General features: G+C 34.9%; 1 pseudogene; it reads right to left on the bottom strand.

Moving 5' to 3' along the window:
• On the bottom strand, positions 12,645-21,527 carry LOC104768127 (annotated as a pseudogene).

Genomic DNA, 21,758 nt, shown 5'->3' with positions numbered 1-21,758 from the left:
ACGTAGCGGCGAGTAATTTTAAGAGAAAGAAAAAAACTAGGGTTTAGTTTTAAAGCTTTTTATTTTGGAAAAATGGTATGTTTGTTAATAATATAATGTAAAAGGGTAAAATGATAATTTTACAAATATAATAGAGTTTATTAGTTAAGAGTCGGCTCTGGACTAAAGCCCATCAAACGAGGGCTTTAAGCGCCAATATATATTTGGTCAAGCATTTTCATACAAAAATTAAAAATATAATAGAGTTTAGTTAGTAAAGAGTTTGCTTAGTATTACCCATGAAACAAGGATTTTAGGCACCAATATATATTTGCAGCATGTTCATACAAAATTTATTTCATGGAATACTGGTAAAGTCATTTTTTCCTTCTCATCAAAATTTAAGGTTTGATTATGTCCAGAGACTTTTCTAGATACTTATTCTAGGCAAAATCCTTCTATATTGGCTGCCATCAAAAATTATGTCTAGAGGATTTTCTAGATACTTGTTCTAGGCAAAATCCTTCTATGTTGGCTAATCTAGTTTAAAATTCCTCAACTAAATTGTACAATCATAAGTAAAAGGTTCTAATGATATAACTCGCACATATTAGTGAATCTATCTTAAGTTCGTCAATTAAACTATTAATAAAAATATATTACGTAAAGATTCGGGAAAAATGGTCAAAATCTACTCCAACTATTTCTTAAACGCTTTTTCATACCCCAACTTTGACACCCTGAAAATTACAGCCTAAACTCTATTTAATTAATTTCAAATTTCCTACCTAAACTCTATAAATTTTGTAAGTTTCGACATCTGCTCAAACTGTGATTAGTGCAAGCTTAACGGTTGCTGATTCAGCATTGACGTGGAACTTTGACTTGACAAAACAATGTCGTTTTGTCATTTTGGCGTGTGTTGTGCAAAAAAAAAATGTCATTGTTTTACAATTGGAGGATTAAAATTGATTTGGAGGAAGAAATTTAAATTAGAGTTTGTCTTCTTCTTCTTAAGAAAGAGAATGAGTGTCGAGATGACTCTCCTCATCACCTTCATCATCAGAGTTGAGAGGAGTATTATGGTAGTCAAACTCTTCATCCTCATCATCATCAACAAAATGAGCCATATACATTTCTTTCAACTCTCAGTTCCTCCTCATAGGGATCTGCATCTCTTTCATGTTTGATCAAAGGTAAATTAATAACCTAATGTGTACTCAACCACGATCTAGTGGTATCGTTGTAACACTTTAGAAACGAATCCTCAGACACCAAGCAATTGCACTGTGAAATTATGAAGATCAAATATAGCTAAGACAAAGGAAATTTTTCAGTACAAGAAAACATGGAATTACCGACTACAAAAACAGTCACTATATAGTTGCAAACTACTTAGTAACGACTGATTGGCGACTGACATATGTAATCGCTAAAAGAGCATCGCTAAAATAATCAGTCGCTAAATAGTCGACACGGAGCTACTAATTGGCGACTGATAATTTTGGTCGTTCTTCTTCCCTCGCCAAACAGTCGCTAAAGTTGCAACTGAATTGCAACGCTTTAGCGACTGACATGGTTACTCATTTGCGACTGTTTTGGATACTGATTTGTGTATGTTTCAGTGATTGTTTTACGACTGTTTAATTATAATGTTTTTTAAAAAATCCAACTATTTGATTTTGTAATACCAAAACTGATTATGAAAACTATAACTAAAACATAACAAACATGAAATTAAACAAAGACATAAGTTTCAACATACATCCAACATAAGTTCCAGAAAACATCCAAACAGCCATTCCAAGAGTACAAGTACAACCATTACAAAAGTTTTAAAGATCATGAGGGAAGGAGGGATAGTGAAGGAACCTAACTTTGAACATCAGCAGGGTAAGGGTCATTGGTTTGAGACTCGAGGAAGGCGACATAGTTTGGGTTAGTCTTGTGGAAGCTCACCAAGCGTGTGATCTCTGCTTGTTGCTCAGATGCAACCGGTAAAGCCTCAGCTGCAACCCGTAAAGCCTTTGCGTTACGCTCTGCTTGTAGAGCTGCTTGTTTCTCTATTTTGCGGCTAGCTTCTTCAAGCTGTTGTTGCAGGCTTGTGAAAGAAGAAGAGCTTCCAGGGAACTTCCGCTTCCTGTTGATGTAACTCCCTAGCCTTCCAACTCCAAAGTATCTTCCTCTATCGCTTATGAAAGTAGACTGCATAAACAAAACAAAGAGAAAAAGTTAACATAATTACTTAACAATGAAAAACTTAATAGCTTATTAGAAAGAAGCAAATTACCTGAAGAAAGAGCTCATCATCCTCCTCATGAGATAGCTATGATTGACGTGAAGTACCATCAGAAGACTCGTCATTATCCAGAGCAGCCAACTTAGCTTCCCTTTTTTCTTATATGCCTCATGAACTGCTTGCGCTTTCTTATCTACAAAAGTACCATCTTTTTTGGTATGAGTCCTGAGGAAAACTTCAAGAATAGTTGGCGGTCTTCCCAATTCCACTTCCTGAAATGTTAGACAATGAAAAGGTTAGGAACCATCTGATGTAACTTATTAAACAATGAAAAGATTATGAACCATCTGATGTAACTTATTAAACAATGAAAAGGTTATGATGTAACTCACCATCTCTTGTTCGATTTGTAAGTAAGACTTCGGCTTGATACATGCTTGTCAGGGCCAAGACCATTACGGTCAGACATTCGAGCTGCTGAAGTGGTTGCACTCTTTTCCATGGCTTCTTCTGTGTTCCAATAGTCACACATTTCTTTCCAAATAGTTTCCTCAATCCAAGTCGGTTTCGCTTGATCTCGCTGAGCTGCTGCCTTGGAAACCATGTCTTTCATACGGTTTTGACAAATTGTGTAGAACTTTTCTTGAACCACACCGGTTAGTGAGGGATCCCAGGTGTGTGTTTTCTACAAAAGAAGACTAGTGTTAGTGATAAAAAACCAAAAAAAAACTATAAATAGAGAAATCAAATTGAAAGGAATAGAAGTTTACCGCAAATTCAAAGAAGTATTTTTCTCTTTTTTCATTAGAAACACAAACCCAACTGTAATATGGCCCATCAAACTTGTTTGTAAACACTTTTGTAATCTTTCGGGTAAGTTTTGTCTTGTCCTTACCAAACCTTCAAACACAAACAAATCGAAAGTAAAATTCTAATCAAACACAAACAAACCTTCAAACATAAACAAATCGAAAGTACAAAATTCTAATCAAACACAAACACAAGTGTTCCAAACACAAACAAAGCTAAAAATTCTAATCAATCCAATAAAAATTCTAATCAGTCTAATCAACTAAAAATTATAATCTTACCAAGTGGTTCCACGCTCTAATGTGGGAGAGAGGACAGTGGTATACAACTCATGGCCTGGCTGGACAAGCATGTCATGTAAAGAAGCGAGTACATCAACTGGGAGATTTGATTACCTTAAACTGTCATTCTCAGAATCAGCTTCTTCTTCTTCTTCCTCATGTGAGTTTTGCGCTTGAGAATTGTGATGCGATGTAGAGGCTGCTCGAGGTTGGGAAGAGGGTAGACGATGATTTGAGACGTGAGAAGACTGTCCAGATAGAGGAGACTTTCGAGGATGATTCGTGACTGAAGGTTGAGGAGACTCTCGAATTTGACTCGAGAATTCTGGCGGATTCATCGCATAGGCGAGAGGTTGAGGAAAAGGATGCCTGATTGTAGCTTCGCTGGAAGGGATACTCCAGGAAAGCTCCTCGAGTTCTGGAACAGTTTTGTCGGAAGTGGATAGTCTCTGTAAGTAGGTGTAGGTCTCGCTGGAAACTAGAGGATTGGGACAGAAATTCCCTGAGAATCAGTGTCTGGGTCTCGCTGGTTCGCCGGCGTGAAGGCATACTGGCTAGAACGATTAGCGGGTCTTCGATTCTCCGTTTCTGAGGTTCCAGAAATTTGATTTGAGTTGTTTCTTCTTCCTCCTCCTCTTTTCTTTACTCCAGCCATCAAAATCGAGAGATACAAGGAGGTTTCTCGATTGAGAGGAATTTAGATCTAGGGTTTTGAGGTTTCGTCTGAAACAATTCACCATTTGGTCTCAAATAAGAAGCAACATTAAGAAAAGAAATGAGGGATTAGGGTTTGATCGGGGAAGAAAACAAATAAGAATTGGGCTTTCGTCGTTTTGTTACAGCCTAAATTTTGTTAAGACCCAAATTAAATAAAGCAGTCGCGAAATAGTAGCTCTTAGTCGCAATTTTTAGCGGCTGTCAAATTGGTCTCCAAATTAGTCGCAAATTGGCGACTATACTGTGACATTATGCATCAGTCTCGAATTAGCGTCTATTAGGCGACTGTTCTATTTTAGTAGCCACTCAGTATAATAATAATCGCAATTCACTCGCTAAATTTAGCGACTGTGTTTTAAGTTGCAACTTGCAGTCGGCAATTCCATGTTTTCTTGTAGTGTTTGTGAATCAACTAATCAAAAACAGAAAGTAAACAAGTTATTTTAAATCAAAAAGGAAACAGTGGGTGCAGGAAATCAATAGGGAATACAACCACGAACTTAGGTGATTAGATAGGGACACATTTGACATCGTTCTAGAACTCAAATCTTGGTTGTAAAGCTAACCTACTCTCGCAGGGATGGCTATCTAAGCAATGAGTTTATTAAACCCTAAACTCTCGTTTGAATCTAGCAAAACAAGCAAGCATTAACAAGTCCAGGTTTGATTAGTTCAAAAAGTGTCTTAACTTCTACTATCATCGGCTAAGGATCACCTTGCTCACCTATGATCTTTTCAAGCAACTCAATAACACTTTCGGTGTCTAGATGAACTAAATCTAAGATCAGAAACTAGGTAGCTAGTCTAGTTTAAGCATTAAGAACAACAATAGAAGAAGAACAAATTAGATCAACCCCAAATCTGGAACACCTACGCTAGAGAATCATAAACCCCTTTGAAACCCGAAACCCAATTTAGAAACTACTCAGACATAGAGAAACAAAAACATCAAATCAAAGATGAAAAAAGCATAATTGAATTGCAATAGAAAAGTAAAGAGGGGTTAAAAAGGATTAGAGATCTTCTCCCCAAAACTTACAAGTGCTCAAAGGTGGCGTAAAATAAAAGTTGTCCCTCTAGAGGTTGAGCCTTTAGCTTAAATACTAAAATAGANCAATTCACCATTTGGTCTCAAATAAGAAGCAACATTAAGAAAAGAAATGAGGGATTAGGGTTTGATCGGGGAAGAAAACAAATAAGAATTGGGCTTTCGTCGTTTTGTTACAGCCTAAATTTTGTTAAGACCCAAATTAAATAAAGCAGTCGCGAAATAGTAGCTCTTAGTCGCAATTTTTAGCGGCTGTCAAATTGGTCTCCAAATTAGTCGCAAATTGGCGACTATACTGTGACATTATGCATCAGTCTCGAATTAGCGTCTATTAGGCGACTGTTCTATTTTAGTAGCCACTCAGTATAATAATAATCGCAATTCACTCGCTAAATTTAGCGACTGTGTTTTAAGTTGCAACTTGCAGTCGGCAATTCCATGTTTTCTTGTAGTGTTTGTGAATCAACTAATCAAAAACAGAAAGTAAACAAGTTATTTTAAATCAAAAAGGAAACAGTGGGTGCAGGAAATCAATAGGGAATACAACCACGAACTTAGGTGATTAGATAGGGACACATTTGACATCGTTCTAGAACTCAAATCTTGGTTGTAAAGCTAACCTACTCTCGCAGGGATGGCTATCTAAGCAATGAGTTTATTAAACCCTAAACTCTCGTTTGAATCTAGCAAAACAAGCAAGCATTAACAAGTCCAGGTTTGATTAGTTCAAAAAGTGTCTTAACTTCTACTATCATCGGCTAAGGATCACCTTGCTCACCTATGATCTTTTCAAGCAACTCAATAACACTTTCGGTGTCTAGATGAACTAAATCTAAGATCAGAAACTAGGTAGCTAGTCTAGTTTAAGCATTAAGAACAACAATAGAAGAAGAACAAATTAGATCAACCCCAAATCTGGAACACCTACGCTAGAGAATCATAAACCCCTTTGAAACCCGAAACCCAATTTAGAAACTACTCAGACATAGAGAAACAAAAACATCAAATCAAAGATGAAAAAAGCATAATTGAATTGCAATAGAAAAGTAAAGAGGGGTTAAAAAGGATTAGAGATCTTCTCCCCAAAACTTACAAGTGCTCAAAGGTGGCGTAAAATAAAAGTTGTCCCTCTAGAGGTTGAGCCTTTAGCTTAAATACTAAAATAGACCCTAAAAGTCGGTTTAAAACAGAAATTGGAAAAGTTGATTTGGGTATGGGACCCGTCGATCCCAAGTGAGATCGGTCTATCCTAGGTGTTTTTCTGCGTTTACTCCAACTGCTTGCTAGTTTTATCAGTCTTCACCAAATTGGCTCCAGATGCATGTTTTCATCCCCAAAACACACAGTTTCCTTCCAAAGTAACCTAACACCTGTACAAACTCACAAAATACTAAAAATACTCTAAAAGCACGCTTTGACTCAATAAAAGACTCAAAACAAATGTAAAAACTATTGTTAAAACCCTATAAAATACAGACACATCAATGTTCCTTTGTTGCTTCCGTCACAAACACGTTAACAACTTTAACCCATCGAACCCCACGACACATCTTACTGAAATTAGTTGCACTAAATTTCCTTCGCTCTATACAATCTTCAAAAGGGTAACAATACCACAATTTTTTGCCATATAAAGACTCACCAAAATGATTTCCCATCATCGTATAAAATTCTTCAGCCTTACAATCAAACATTGACATCGGACTACCAATATAAGCATCTTCCCCATCATTCGTGGTCCAATACCCACCAAAACAAATAGTGAATGTTACTTCCACATCGTTCACACTACAAAAGACAATAAAAAACAACAATTCAATCCACATAGCGCGAACCCAAAAAAAAAAAGAAATTGGACCCGAAATTGAACCTTCAAAACCAAACTATTACCTCATCTTATCTTCTCAATTATACGAAATTGGACCTTCAACATAGAGCCAACACAAACACTACGTTCTTGATTTCTTCTATTTTGTTTCGAGGCGCCTACACGAACCCTACACTCTTAAAATTCACTCCTTTCACTCTTAAAATCCACAAAACACAAACCCAACACAATCTAAACTAAAACTAAATCGCTCCCTTTGAGTACAACCCACACAGGACTGGGCATTTGGGTAATCCGTTTGGGTTCGGGTATTACCCATTCAGGTTCGTGTAAACGGATTTACAAAAATAGAATCCATTGGGTGTTTTTAGATGTATGGGTTCGGTTCGGTTTGGGTACTATCGGGTTCAGGTCGGTTCGGGTTACAAATTTTAGAACCTGATTAGTACCCGAACTACCGAGTACCCGAAAAAAATCTTTTAAATTATTTAAATTTAAATAAATTTAGCTAAATTTTGACTTATATGACAAAGTATTTTTGATATTATAATTATTTTTGATATTTAGGTATAAAACTAAATGAATCATAATTTTAGATAATTACATTATATTAATGCTAAATATTATAAATATGTTTATATGTTCGGGTTTGATGGGTACCTAAATGGGTATCGGGCATTACCCGACCCTAACCCGAACCTACGGGTATTGGAAAATAGAACCCAATAAGATTTTATAGGCAAACCCGTACCCAACCCGAACCCGGTTTTCGGGTCGGGTTCCGGGTTGGGTATTCGAGTATGGTTTTTATGCCCAGGCCTAAACCCATAGATCTATGTTTCTCGAGACGCACTCTCTTTCTTGCGAACAAGAAGAAGACAAACCCTAATTTCAATTTCTTCCCCCAAATCGATTTTAATCCCCAATTGTAAAACGACGACTGATTGCTCTAGTAGTTACCTGATGCACTTAACCGTAAGACAATATATACAGAGTCAAATCCACAAAGACCAATTGTACACTAATCATTTGCGAGAGTCGTAAATAGCTAAAGCAAATGAAAGATATTTAGTTTGGTTTCAGAAATTGTAAATAAAAATGCAAGAAATAAAACGATTAAACTTATGGGATTAAAACATTGGACCATAGGGTATTTCAGAGATCAATGACTAATGAGAAAATAAAATATAGAATTCAATAATTAAGAACCGTTCTAGAACATGAACAGTATAATAGACTAACCCTCTTTAGAAACTAAATTTGACTATTAGTTTGCTAAACTTTCATTTGCAACCTCCCAGCCAAATTTGCATTACAATTAAGTTCATTAAGTTCACAATGCGTCCTAACATCAACTTTTGCAGGCTAGAAATACATTGCTCAATTCACACTCATTCAGACTTTCTATCGAACATTTTTGATGCATAGAAAAACCTAGAGTCTAAAACAAGGTGATCAGTCCTATTTTAGCATTAAGATTATGTGAATAAAAGAACTTAAGGATTAAGAACTCCAACAACAATTAAAACATCAATTCATTGAATCTCCTAATTGGAACCCTAAACCACAATTGGAGAACTACTCACACATAGCAAAATTAAATGAAATCATAGAAGAAGAAAACATGATGAAATAGCATAAATAATAAGAAAGGATTTAGAAATCTTCTCCAAATTTTCAAACAGAATGAATCTCTAGAATCCCAAAAGAGTGGTTTAAAAAAACAACTCAAGTTGCGGAAAAAAAACGTAGAATAAAACTTTGGGTTTTTCTCCCAACAAATAAAAAGTATTTATATAGTTCTCAAAATAATGTAAAATGGTAACAGCCTAGTTAGGACATTTTCTCAGTCAGACGGATTTCTCAGGTTGGCAGGTTTTAACATGAAATTTGTCGGTTTAGACTTTGTTGCTTAGCCACGCGGGTTTCCACGTGAAACTTACCGGTTTAGACTTTGTTGTTTAGCCAGATGGGTTTCTTAGACTGGTGTGTTTCCATGTGAACCAACACCCATCTCATATGTTTGTTTGTACCTAGAATGGCTTATTTTCCTCTATTTTCTTCCAAAGTGTTCTAAAACTTATAAAGACTCGATAAAGAACCAGAAGACTCCAAAAACACGCTTTGACTCAATAAAAGATAGAAAATAAGATAGAAAACAAAGACTCAAAAGCGATAAAAATACCATATATCAAAGATGTTTTGTTTCTTTGCACAACACATGCCAAAAAGATAAAACGAAGTTGTTTTGTCAAGCCGAAGTGCCACGTCAATGCTGACTCAGGAACCATTAAGCTTGCACTTAACAACGTTTGAACGGATGTTGAAATTGCAGAAATCATACAGTTTAGGCAGGAAATTAAAATAAAATATAATTTAGGCTGTAATTTGCAGGTGTCAAAGTTGTGATATGAAAAAGAGTTTGAAAAATATTTAGAGCAGATTTTGACCGTTTTTCCCTAAAGATCCGATAATTATACACAATATTTTAGTTTCGCAAAACATATATCGTTAACCAACATTATGTGTTTTGGCTTGTTAGAAATTGACATGGTTTTTCTTACATAACGATGCAATGGATGGTAAAAAAACTCTAAAATTACAAAAAAAAAAAAAAAAAAAAAAAAAAAAAAAAAGGAAGAAGGTATACATCAAATTAGTGAAACGTGCATTCAAATAATTAAGTATTTAAATTTTTCAATCAATAAGGGGTATAAGTAATAAACATGTGTTCTATAAACTTAAAAATAAGAAACTACGTGGACATTTCTACACNATTAAAAATCCTGAAATTATGTAATATAAACCTTTATTCTTTCTTGTGCTTCTCTTTTATATCCTACTAGATCAGGAATCCATGCAGTTTATATTATTCAAACTTTATTCTTTCATTGTACTTCTCTTTTATCTCCTACTAGATCATGATCCATGCAGTTTATATAATACAAAATTTGTAAACTTTTATGAAATTTTGATATGTTGTATTAATTTATAAATTGTGATAATAGTAATTCTAGTTATTATGTTTCATATGCTATAATTTTAATAATGTTTTCCTACTGCACGGCTTCAATGTCAATATAAAACATAATTTTTGTAAATTATTTTTTAAAGCGAAATGTTATATTAGAATAATTATATATATATGTGTAATATTTCATATTTTTATTAGATGTAAATTGTAAATTGTTTTTTTAGATGATGTTATTATAGTGAAAAGCACATATATATCTTATTGTTGTTAAGTATTTGTTTTTATTAAATATTTCATAATAGAGTGCCGGAAAGATTTTGGTTTTCTATTTAAGTTTGTTTAAGTATTATTTTAATGATAATTATAAGTAGGTGGTGTATAATATTTTATTATTAAAAATTTAATATAATTATGATTATGTAATATCTTTTGAACACCAAAATATTTTATATAAGATTATTTTATGGATTAAGTTGATTATAAAAAATGTGAATAATACATTGAATTTATGTCAAATGCAATTCCAAATATATGTAGATGAATTAATAAAAAATTTAAAAAATAAAATTTACAAACATTTATTTGTGTCAGAACTTATTTAAATCATTTTGTCATATAATCTTAACATTTACTTTTATCCAACCGTTTTCATAACTCATTATATCATATGACTCATTACATTTAAGTCATTCTTTGTTATAAATATTTTATATATAATTGTTTTATAATATAAAAATATACATTTGAACAAAAAAATGAATATAGTTTTTAAATTTTAATTCGTTACTCAGTCAATAAAATTATTAAATATATTTTCTTATATGCGAGTACGACGAATCACTGATACCAAAAAAAAAGTATATCAAGACTTTGACCTTTTTTGAAACTATTATATATAAATTGGATTTTAGTACATTTTTCAAACATAATAGGTAAACTAACACATTTACTATCCACAATTATAGAAATAGGTGTAGGACCCAATTTTGTTTGTGTACAAATAAAATATCCAAATCCAACAAATCACATTTTGGATATAAAATTAAAATGCAACTTAAAACACTTAATTTTTGATGTTCATATATTTCACCATGTTTTACCTTAGTATATTCACATCTTTTGCATGATTTATTAGCACATTTAGCCATTATTGAGTAGCTTTAGGACTGTTTATGCATTAGAGTAGAATTGCATTGCATTTGCATAGTTCCTTGCATAAACAGGTGAATTTGGATCCTAAGGAGCATGGAAGGATGTTGAGAAGGATTTGAGCTATCAAAGTGAAGAAGATCAAGGAGTTAGAGCAGAAGAAACCAAGTTCGGAAGTCCACTCGACCGCCAACTCGACCAGACACTCGACCGTGTGCGGAGAAGGACTCGACCGGCTGGAAGCAGCAGAAGAAGAGGCCACTCGACCAAGCACTCGACCGAGCACCTGGTCGAGTTGACCGACGACCCTCCATTTTGTCTTCTAGCTACTTTTAGGGCTTCCCCCTCTCTCCTATATAAAGGCTTGTACCCTGCAGCCACAAAGGGAGCCACTTTTAGATAAAATCTAAAAACCTAGTATTTACCCCTTTTGGGTATTATCTACTTTTGCTTTTCTATTATTTTAGATTCTCTAGCCACTTTTGCATATTTTTAAGAAATCTTTGATACTTGTTGGTTCCATAACTTTCTAAGCATTAAGAATTTGAGTTTGATTTCTTCTTCAATATTGTAGATCTTCATCTCATCTTTCTAATAATGCAAGTTTCATTGATTTCTGGGTTTATGACTTTGTTCATCATGTTTTGTGATTGTGAGTAGTGGTTTAGGATCTTGAGGATGGATTAGGATGGATAAGGGTTATAGGTGTTTAGATTGGTCAAGATTGATTGCTTAATATCTCTTCTGGGTTAGATGCACTCTATGCTATTCTTATACTGAGTGGGTAAGGTTAGATCTTAAGCTTCTTAGCATCACACCAATGTCTAAGTTGTTAGATAAGGCTAATACTAGAGATTATCATGAAGCATGCTAAGAGATTAGATGTTTACTATGATTTTTGACATAGATGATCTGGTTGTTTAAGGCCTGTTTTGATATGTAATAGCTAGTGAGAACTAGGTCTAAGAAGTATCTTGGCTTGATTGTTATTGTCATGAGAATGGATTAACATGTATTAGAAGATCATTGTCTAGAGTAGCTCATTGTTTATTGAGGTTTGTTGACCAACTTAGATAACCATAGCTTGAGTCCATCCCATGAATCCATCCTTAGGACCTTTCTTTGTTTATTGATTTCCCTGTTGAGTATTGTTAACTGCTTGCTATTTGCTCTGTTTCTTTATTTGCTCTGTTTCTGTTCATTCGCTTGTCAACTCGACCACCCACTCGATTGCACATCCGATCGAGTGCTTGCTCGAGCTCATCCCAGAGTTCTTGTTTATGTTCTGTTTCATTTCCTGTTTCATTTCTTGTTTGATTCTTGTTCATTGCATTCAATCTTGTTGCATTTACTGCATTGCATTAGTGTAGTTTTTGTTCCTGTTTAGATTCATTACTGCTTTGCTTTATTGTTTACTTTGCATTTAATATCCTGTCTTAGTAGCTTTACATTCTACAATTCATAATCATCATTAGGTTGTTAGTAAAAATCATTCATCATACTTGGCTTGACTTAGATAAGTATTCACATCCTGATTGCTTACATCACACTCATTATGGTTTGACATCCTTTATGCTACAACTACATAAGGGTAATTGAAACACCTTGCATCCATCTGTTCATTCATCATCTCTATCATCATCCTTCACCATCATCACAAGAAAAAGCCTAGTTTCAATTTTTTTGCTCAAACTCTGTCAATATATCTATTTATTGTTTGCAATGAACATAATAAGCTAGAGCATATATCTATAACTAACCAGTGTATATTCAATCAAATGTTGCACTTCATATCTCGCAAGCCTTTCCTTTACAAGAGGATCCAGAGAACAGATGTATTTCTCCCATGAACTTCTTCCCAACATCTGAACCCAAAAGATTAAATCAAAGACATTAGTCATTTGACATCAAATTACTTCTAATGTACATCATGAGCAAGTGCCTGAAATTTATAAACACTAAACTTCAAAATACTCATCATGTCTTACATTCTTAAAGACGTTCAACACTTGGGAAACTTCTTTCTGTAAGTCCTCACTCTTTATTTCCTGTAATAAAAAAAACAGTTTGTCACTTATGTATCATCAACCAATTATTCCAAACATTTGAAATTAACTCGAAGGGTCATCATGGTTAGTTTTCTGTTAACTTACGTGCCAACTCGCAATGGCTTCACATATGAAATGACCTGAGTTAGCAACTCCTGATGGATTCAGTTTAACCTGAATTTGTGCAGACCACTTGTAAAAATCAAACATGTTTTACATGTTTTAAACACAAACCAAAAGAGTAGAGAGGAAGATACCGCAGCACATAACCCTTTAAATGCATCTTCTTTCTTAGTGCCATCATATAACCTGAAAAATAAAAGTACGATAAAAATTGTTCTATGGAGCAAAATATAGGAGTGTGAACATTTCCCTTAAAAACGAAGGTTCACTAACTTTGACAATTTCTTGCACCATGGTTCCACGAAGTGCTCCATGCGCGGTGCGACTAGGTCTGGACGAATCCATGCTAGTCTCCCAAGTGTAATTGCACTGATCTCAGCCAGTGCCTTATTGACACCCTGTTTCACAAGAAAATAAAATTTAGACATGGCCAAGATAGTCTTAAATTTATAACTGTGTAGAGTTACCTCTCCAAGTCGAAGAATCCAGCCAAGGGAAGAGACAACGTTCTCCACGATTGGTGACACTTCTTCACGAACCTGAAACATTGACTTTACATCAGTGATCAGTCGCGAGTCTGCTCTTAATAACCAGAAACTTTAGCTTCCATAACAGAAACAGTATTTAAATATTACCTTGACAGCTAATTCTCCAATGGCCCAACAAGCATTAGTCGTGACATAAAGGTTTCCTCTATTAACGTTTTCCCTGATCTGTACAGAAAAAATAGATACATTTAAATAAAATAGTTGAAGATATAAGCCGGTATTGTAGCAGTACAACTTGGATACCAACCAGTTGCTGGCTTGCGATTTCGAGGAACTCACGCAGGCGGGTTGTAGATAGACCGGGAATACCTGTCAGTACATGGTGGAGAAAAGCTTTACTACACTAATCTAATATCTCTAGCAAAGGAGAGTAAAAAAATTATAACATATAATCTCACATAACATATATCCCTTGTTGTTTACTTTAAATGAAAATATGTATAAACGTCTATGTATTTTGCAACTTAATTACTCTTGCAAGAGCGCCCATTAGGGCAAAAGCTTTTTCCCTGACATCAGCAGCTTCATCCATGCAATACTTGATAAGCATATCTCTTAAATTACTTTGTGAAACCTGCATAAGAGTCATGAAGCAAATATATATCGGTTAGTAAAAATTAACTGATCAGTACTAACAAATATGACCAGAGCAACTAAATGAGTTATCCACTAAGTGAGGACTTATGAGTACAAAAGAAAGAAAAAAAAGTGAATACCAGAGACTCTATTTCACTCTTAAGCCCTCCAGCAAGATCATAAAGAAAATCAAGTGAATGAATGATAAACTCTTTATCATACTGAGCCCCAGCAAGAGCAAAACCAACCTACAAACAAGAGAAGCAAGTTTTGATCACACGAAAAAACAACAATATTGCGGCAGTTATGATGAAATATTGAATTTAATGATTATAAATCAAGCCTGTGACTGAGAAACCTTGGCCAGCTGTTGGATTTGAATGATATCCATGCATCTCTGGAAAAGATGCTGAGCAAATGGAGCGAATCGGACACCTAAAGCCTGAAACATTGAAACACATTAATATGTTAGACATAAAGAGTTCATGCTACAAAAACAGTCTAAATATTCCGTCAAGGTGAACTTGTCGAAACCTGAGCAATGGATCCGAAGCATTTTAGCAATGGGAATATATCTTTATCCGATATTGAAAGTTGTTGCAACTTTGAAATGAGTGGGGACATCAGATTCTCTAGATAACAAGGCTGCGTAAGGGATGCATGTTAAATAGGGTAGCAAAATTTATATAACCGTGCCTTTTAACAAAAAACAAAAAAAAAAAAAATATATATATAACCAATAGTACGTACGTAAAATTTAAAAATATATATATATACAATATACTTCTCAAGTATTCCCTTAGTTTTCTATTCACTTACGTGCCAACTCATAATGGCTTGACATATGAAAAAAAGTGAGCTGCCAACTCCTAATGGATTCATTATAACCTGAATTATTGCAGTACACTTGTAAATCTCAAACTTGATTTACATATTTTACAAGCATAAAATCAAAGAGTAGAGAGAAAAATACCACTGCACATAAGCCTCTAAATGTTTCTTCTTTTTTAATGACATCATCGATCCTGAAAAGATAGTATGATAAATAAAATATTTCTATGGAGCAAACCTAAGGACTCCGAACACTTTAAATCCAACGCAAAAAGGCTCACTAACATTGAAAATGACATGCACCATGGCTCAAAGTAATACTTCATTTGAGGTGCGACGAGTTCTGGACAAACCCATGCTAGTCTCCCAAGGGTAATTGCACTGTTCTCAATTAGTGCCTTATTGTCCCACACCTTACAATTAGCCATACTCGTCAGATACTGCAGCTTATAAACATAGACATTGCCAAGAGAATAAGTATATAAGTTGGTAGCTATAATCACCTCTCCATGTTGAAGAATCAAGCTTAGGGAAGAGACAACATTGGTCACGAATGGTGAGACTTCGTGACAAACCTGAAAGATTGAGTTCCTATAGTTCACAAGATTGTTTCTAACCAGAAACTTCAAGCATAATTAGCATAAATAGTATTTGGTATTACCTTGACAGCTAATTCTCCAATGGCCCAACAAGCATTAGTCGCGACATTAACATTTTCTCTAATAACGTTTGCACTCTATTCATCAAAACATATATACAATTTCAATACAATAGAAGAAACTAATTAATAAGTATAGTAGCAGTAAAATTTGGATACAAGTACCAACCAGTTGCTTGCTTGCGATTTCGAGGAACTCCTGTAGGTTGGATTGTATATAGACCGGGTATACCTATCAGGGATCGCAAAAAGCATTATGACACACACTAATATATCTAGCAAAAGAGAGTCAAAATTATGAAATATAATCTCACATAACTTCCCTTAAGTTATGTTAAATGAAAATATATATAAACTACTTTGTATCCTTACTCTTGCAAGAACTCCCATAAGGGCAAAAGCTCTTTCTCTGACATCAGAAGCATTATCCAAGCAATAGCCAAGAAGCATAACTCTTAAATTACTTTGTTCAACCTGTATAAGAGCAGTGAGGAAAATTTATATCTGGTTATAAAAATTAACCAACATTGACCATAAATATTGAGTTATCCAACAAGTGTGGTTTATATATGAGTACAAAACAATGTGAGCACGACATCAAGAAAATGGAGTACCAGTGACCCTATCCCACTCCCAAGCCCTTCAGCAAGGTCATAAAGAAAATCATGAGACCAAACGATAATCTCCTTATCATACTGAACCCCAGCAGCAGCAAGACCAACCTACAAACAAGAGAAACAAGTTTTTATCAAGGGATAAAAAAAAAACTGTGCGGTAGAGTTTGGAAAAAAAAAAAAAAAAAAATTGATTCTCAAATGAAGGATGGAATCTCAGAATTCTACATGGAACATCAGCCAGATACTTTAACAATCATAATAATAATAACAATAACACCTTAGCTAGTCTTTGCTTTTCCATGATTCGTATGCATCTCTTGAAAACTGCCTGAGAAAATGGAATGAATCTGGTACCTAAAGCCTTTGAAATAGAAACACAATATGTTATAAATAAAGAGTACTCCCTGTTGCAAATTATTATAATTTCCGGGCAAGATCATGAACTCGTCCATTACCTGAGAAATTGATATAAAGCATTCTGACATTGGACATAGATCTTTATCTGACTTTGAAAGTTGTTCCCATTTTGCAACCAGTGAGGAAATCATAATCTCAAGATTACCAGGCTGCATAGTAGGTAGAAAATACATGAGAAAAACAAAATTATGAAAGAGCTGTTTTTGCATCTTTTTCATTCACTTAAACAACTTCTAATAAGTATGAACTACTAATTCAGATATTTCGATTAATATTTCTTTCAAAGTTAAAGAAATTAATATTTATTAATAAAATGTGCATAGAAAAACTAAAATCATTTTTTATAAAACATATAAAATCGATGTTCGATCTAGGAACGGTAGGAGTTACTCAATTGACAAGAACATATCAACCTTACAAAAACCAAACCATTTTACCTTATTTATCAGCTCTTCTCGAACAACCATTGGCAGTGTTCTAATTGCATCATAAACAATTCTGATGTTCTCCTTCTGTAGTATGTTAGGTAACCATAAAGAAACAGTTGTTTGGAAACTGATAATATATAGCTACCACAAAGATTTAGTCGGGCAAAGCAGTGAAGTTCAAGAGGATTTATTTACCTTAGACGTTCCAAAAGCGCATATAATATGTTCTAGCATTACCTCCAGGTATTTCACCAAGTCTACACCAGCATCCTACAGGTTCATAGAAAAATCACTTTTCTCAAGTTCTCAACCACAATCACATGATCAAGATTAAACATGCTTTTAAATCATAATGGAATTTTAATGTTCGGCCCAATGGTCAAAGTTTTTTTCTTTTCCTTTTTTTAACGGTCAAAGTTTCTTAATTAAACAAGGATAAGGTTGGTTATAATAATAATACTTTTCCCCTCTACCATTTGGTATGTCATGCAAGGAGGAAACGTGTGGAGTTGAAGTCTCACTCCATACGGGAGAATATTTGATAAACAAGTAACTGTAGTTATGGACTAATGGAGGTTCAATGCAAGCTCAACTTTATTTTAAAAAAAAACATTGGGAACCGAGTTACCTTTACAAGAGTTGTGAAAGCTGAACAGGCGGCCTTCTCGACCCGCTTGTTATTATCCAAGAGTTTGCGAAGAATACCGGCAAGAACTTTCTTAAACTGTTCATAACTCTTACGATCACTTCCCTACAAGAAAAAAAAAAAGTAGCAAATCATCTAAAGATTGTTTGAAACAGTACTTAAGCATGAAGATATTGTTAAAATCATACCTTAAGAAGATACATGCCATATTGAGAAAGTGTCCAACACGATATGCGTCGAATGAGAGGGAATTTATCATCCAAAAGAGGAAGGAGGATGGCCACAAGCTGCAGATCAACAAGGCACTAGCATATCAATGAACTTTAATTAAAGGAGAAAACTCGGATATATGTGATGAGAGTTAAAATCATAATCGAACTTGCCTCAGGCAAGTGCGGGTAAAAATAAGGAACGCAGCCTTCAGCAATGATTCCAAGAGCAAAAACAATAGCTTCCCTTTCTTTCCATCTCTCATCATCAGATCTTGATAATTTCGTCTGCAGTTTGGAAGAACAGGACTAACCAAACCAATTGTTTACAGTTCAAGATACCACCGAGAGAAATAATATTTACCACTATAATTGGCGTGAGTGTTTGAACCATAATATTCCCAAATACATGAGATAGCATGTGAAATGTTTTTGCACCGCCTTTTCTTAGACTCCGTACGTTAGACGAGTCATCATCATGTACCTAGAATAAGTCATTAAAGAATTATTTATTTTATATATATTTGAATCGTTTAACTTAATAGTCTCATTAATACACAACGTCATTAAACATATAATTTGCGCGGAAAAGAAACCTCGTCATTTTCCAAAAGTGACACATCGTTATCTTTATAAGTCATGACCGAGAGAAACCTCTAATACAAATCGAAATGAAATTATAGTGTCAGACTAACAACAAAAAGATTAAGTGCCAAAAATATATACTTAGAAGAAAAGGAGAAGTATCATTATACTGGAATTAGATGAGGCAATAACTCCTTAAAGTCCTCTACTTGTAGCTGACGACGACGGCATAGATTAAGAATCATTTCTTTTTGCTCTCTTATCCATTGCGACTTGTATTCCATGAGTTTCGGAGAAGCCACTGAAAAGACACAAAACATGACTAATAAATATAAGATTGTCAATTAATGTTAATCTAACAATCTTTTAACATTTATAAACTGAAAAGATAAATCTAACAAATAACATACAATATTTGTGAAAACACATTTATGTAAACGAACTCGTATGAAATTTTATAAATCGATATAAACAAATAAATAAGAAAAGAAAAATAAACTTACTTGATGTTACTAGGAAGACAAAAATCAAAAATAAGTGACGGAGGGAGAGATAGAAATGCAGCGGAGATAGAGATAGAGAGAAAGGCAGCGGCGACTGATATAGAGAAAAAGAAATCTAAAAATGTAATTAGGGTTTAGTTTATTAAATATATATTTTCGTAAAATAAACTAAAAGGATATGCTTGTAATTGTTAATGGGTTAGAGGGTATTTTCCAAAAATTAGTGTTTATTTAGTAAAAAAATATACTTGGAAAGCAAAACTTTTTATGTGTTGACTAAACTTTATTTCTTTGGATGATGCATTTTTTATATTCAGTCAAATTATTTTTTTTAAAACTCATATAAGTAAAAGATCTTAATGAAGGAACCCATTTTTTTTTTCTTTTGTCAAACCAAACCGGTTTTCATTGATTAATATGCTGGTACATTAGGTAGAGATATTAAAGCCGATTTAGCTAAGGCATTTACTTACAAATTGTTCTCTCTTTTAACAAAAACAGATGAACAAATATCGAAATCGAGGGAGAGAAGAAAGATATCATGTTGAATCCCGTAGAGCTCTTTTGAGGAAGACTCCAAATTTAGTGCTTTGATTAGCTGTTGTAAATCTGAAGCAAAAGAAACTCTTTTGAAACAAAGATCTAGGGCTTTGAGGAAGCAACCCATTAAGTATTATTTTATCAAAAGTTCAACTTTTCTTGTCAGTAGTCAGTATTATACTCCCTCCGTTTTAATTTAGCTGTCGTTCTAGGACTTAATTTTTGTTTCATAATAGTTGTCGTTTTAAATTTTCAATGCAGATGTTTGGTGAATATTCTATTTTTATCCCCACTCTTTTAAGGTTTTGAACAATAAAAAAAAATACAAAATATATTAATAAAAGGCAAAACAGAAAATTCAATAGTTTTCTTAATTTGTGTGAAAAAAACCTTAAATAACAAGTAAAAAAAAAACTGGAGGGAATAATAAATACCGGTTGGATTGCAATTTGTTTTGGGATTGAGGAGGTGTTTAATTCTCTGTTGTGGGTTTTATGATTAGCCTTTTGTTATTTTTTTTTGGTGAAACATAGGGAGAAAACCTCCCATTATTTATTTAAAAGACAAAATCAAATACAAATACGCCTCATGGTACCAACACCACGAGCATCCTCCGATGTAAAAGACTCAACATAAAGTGGACACGACTCGAAAGAATGAAAACCGAGTGGCAAAGTAAAAGCATAGTTCGCTAACCCGTCCGCCAGACGATTAGCTTCCCGATGCACATGAACAAACCGGACAATCCAGTCCCTTGAGATAAAGCCATGGCACAACCGCACCAGGAAAGACAGCGAATTTTCCTCGCTAATCCCTGTCTTTAGAAAACCCACCACAGTTTCTGAATCAACTTCAAACTCTAACTGTTCCACTCTTCTCTCCCATGCCACCACCAGTCCATAGTATACCCCCCATAATTCAGCCATGGTAGCAGAGCAAATCCCAATATGCAAAGTAAATCCCACTATAAAACCTCCTGATCCATCTCGCAAAGCCCCTCCAGCAGCTGCCAATCCTTGTGTACCCCGAGACGCTCCGTCTGTGTTCATCTTCATCCATCCGACCCGCGGAGCTGACCAAACAATCAAACGTTCCACACGAGGAGGTTTCCCGCCTCCACTCTTTTGCCCCTGAAAAGATATAATTGTCTCAGAAGCCAAATCTCTCACAAACTGAACTCGGTCTCGACATTTGCCAGGTCCACCGAAAACATTGATGCACCTTCACTTTCATCCCCACCAAACAGCTATGCTAAACAGGGTAGGCCAGTGGCCATCACGTCCTGCCCCACCCTCCTGCAGATTTGTATGCAGCCATTCCAATAGCGAGTTTGAGAAGAAACGCTGCTGCTTCCTTACTGGTACAAGGCGTTCCCATACCCCAAATATTGTCGGGCAGTCCCGCAATATATGGAGGGTAGTCTCTGCTCCGCTCTTGCAAACCTAGCATAGTGAAGAATCACATAGATGTCGTCGATATCGTTCAGAATTAGACATGATTGCCTGGTTCCCCACTAGCCACAAGAAGATCCTTACTCGTTCTGATACCCTGACCTTCCAAATACAGGACCAGAAAGTCTCCATATTTGGCCCTTCCATGTCTGTCCGAGTCAACATAGCATAGGCAGGCCTGACTGTAAACTGTCCATTCTGAGTTTCCCCCCCACGACAAACGGTCTTGAGCTCCCGTGAAATTATCTATCACCACAGCGCTTAACCTCAAACGAATATCCTCAGTGATCCATGGTGAAATATGATCAAGACCCCAATCCATATCATCTGTCTATAAGTCTCGAGCAAGATCATCAAGACGGTTTTCTGGTACTACCCCTGCATCAAATCTAGAATAGACTTGTCTGTCAACCACCTATCCTTCCAAAACCGAACCGCTCTCCCATCCCCCAGAACCCAACTCTGGCCAGGTAAAATCACCTCCCTTATACCAGTCGCTACACTATGCCATGTGGAGGACCATGTACCCTTTGATATTAACCAGTTCAAAGTA

The sequence above is a fragment of the Camelina sativa genome, chromosome 19 (assembly GCF_000633955.1).
Source record: "Camelina sativa cultivar DH55 chromosome 19, Cs, whole genome shotgun sequence".
NCBI lineage: Eukaryota > Viridiplantae > Streptophyta > Magnoliopsida > Brassicales > Brassicaceae > Camelina > Camelina sativa.
The sequence above is the reverse complement of the archived record's forward strand: the minus strand, read 5'-3'. Positions and strand labels throughout refer to the sequence as shown.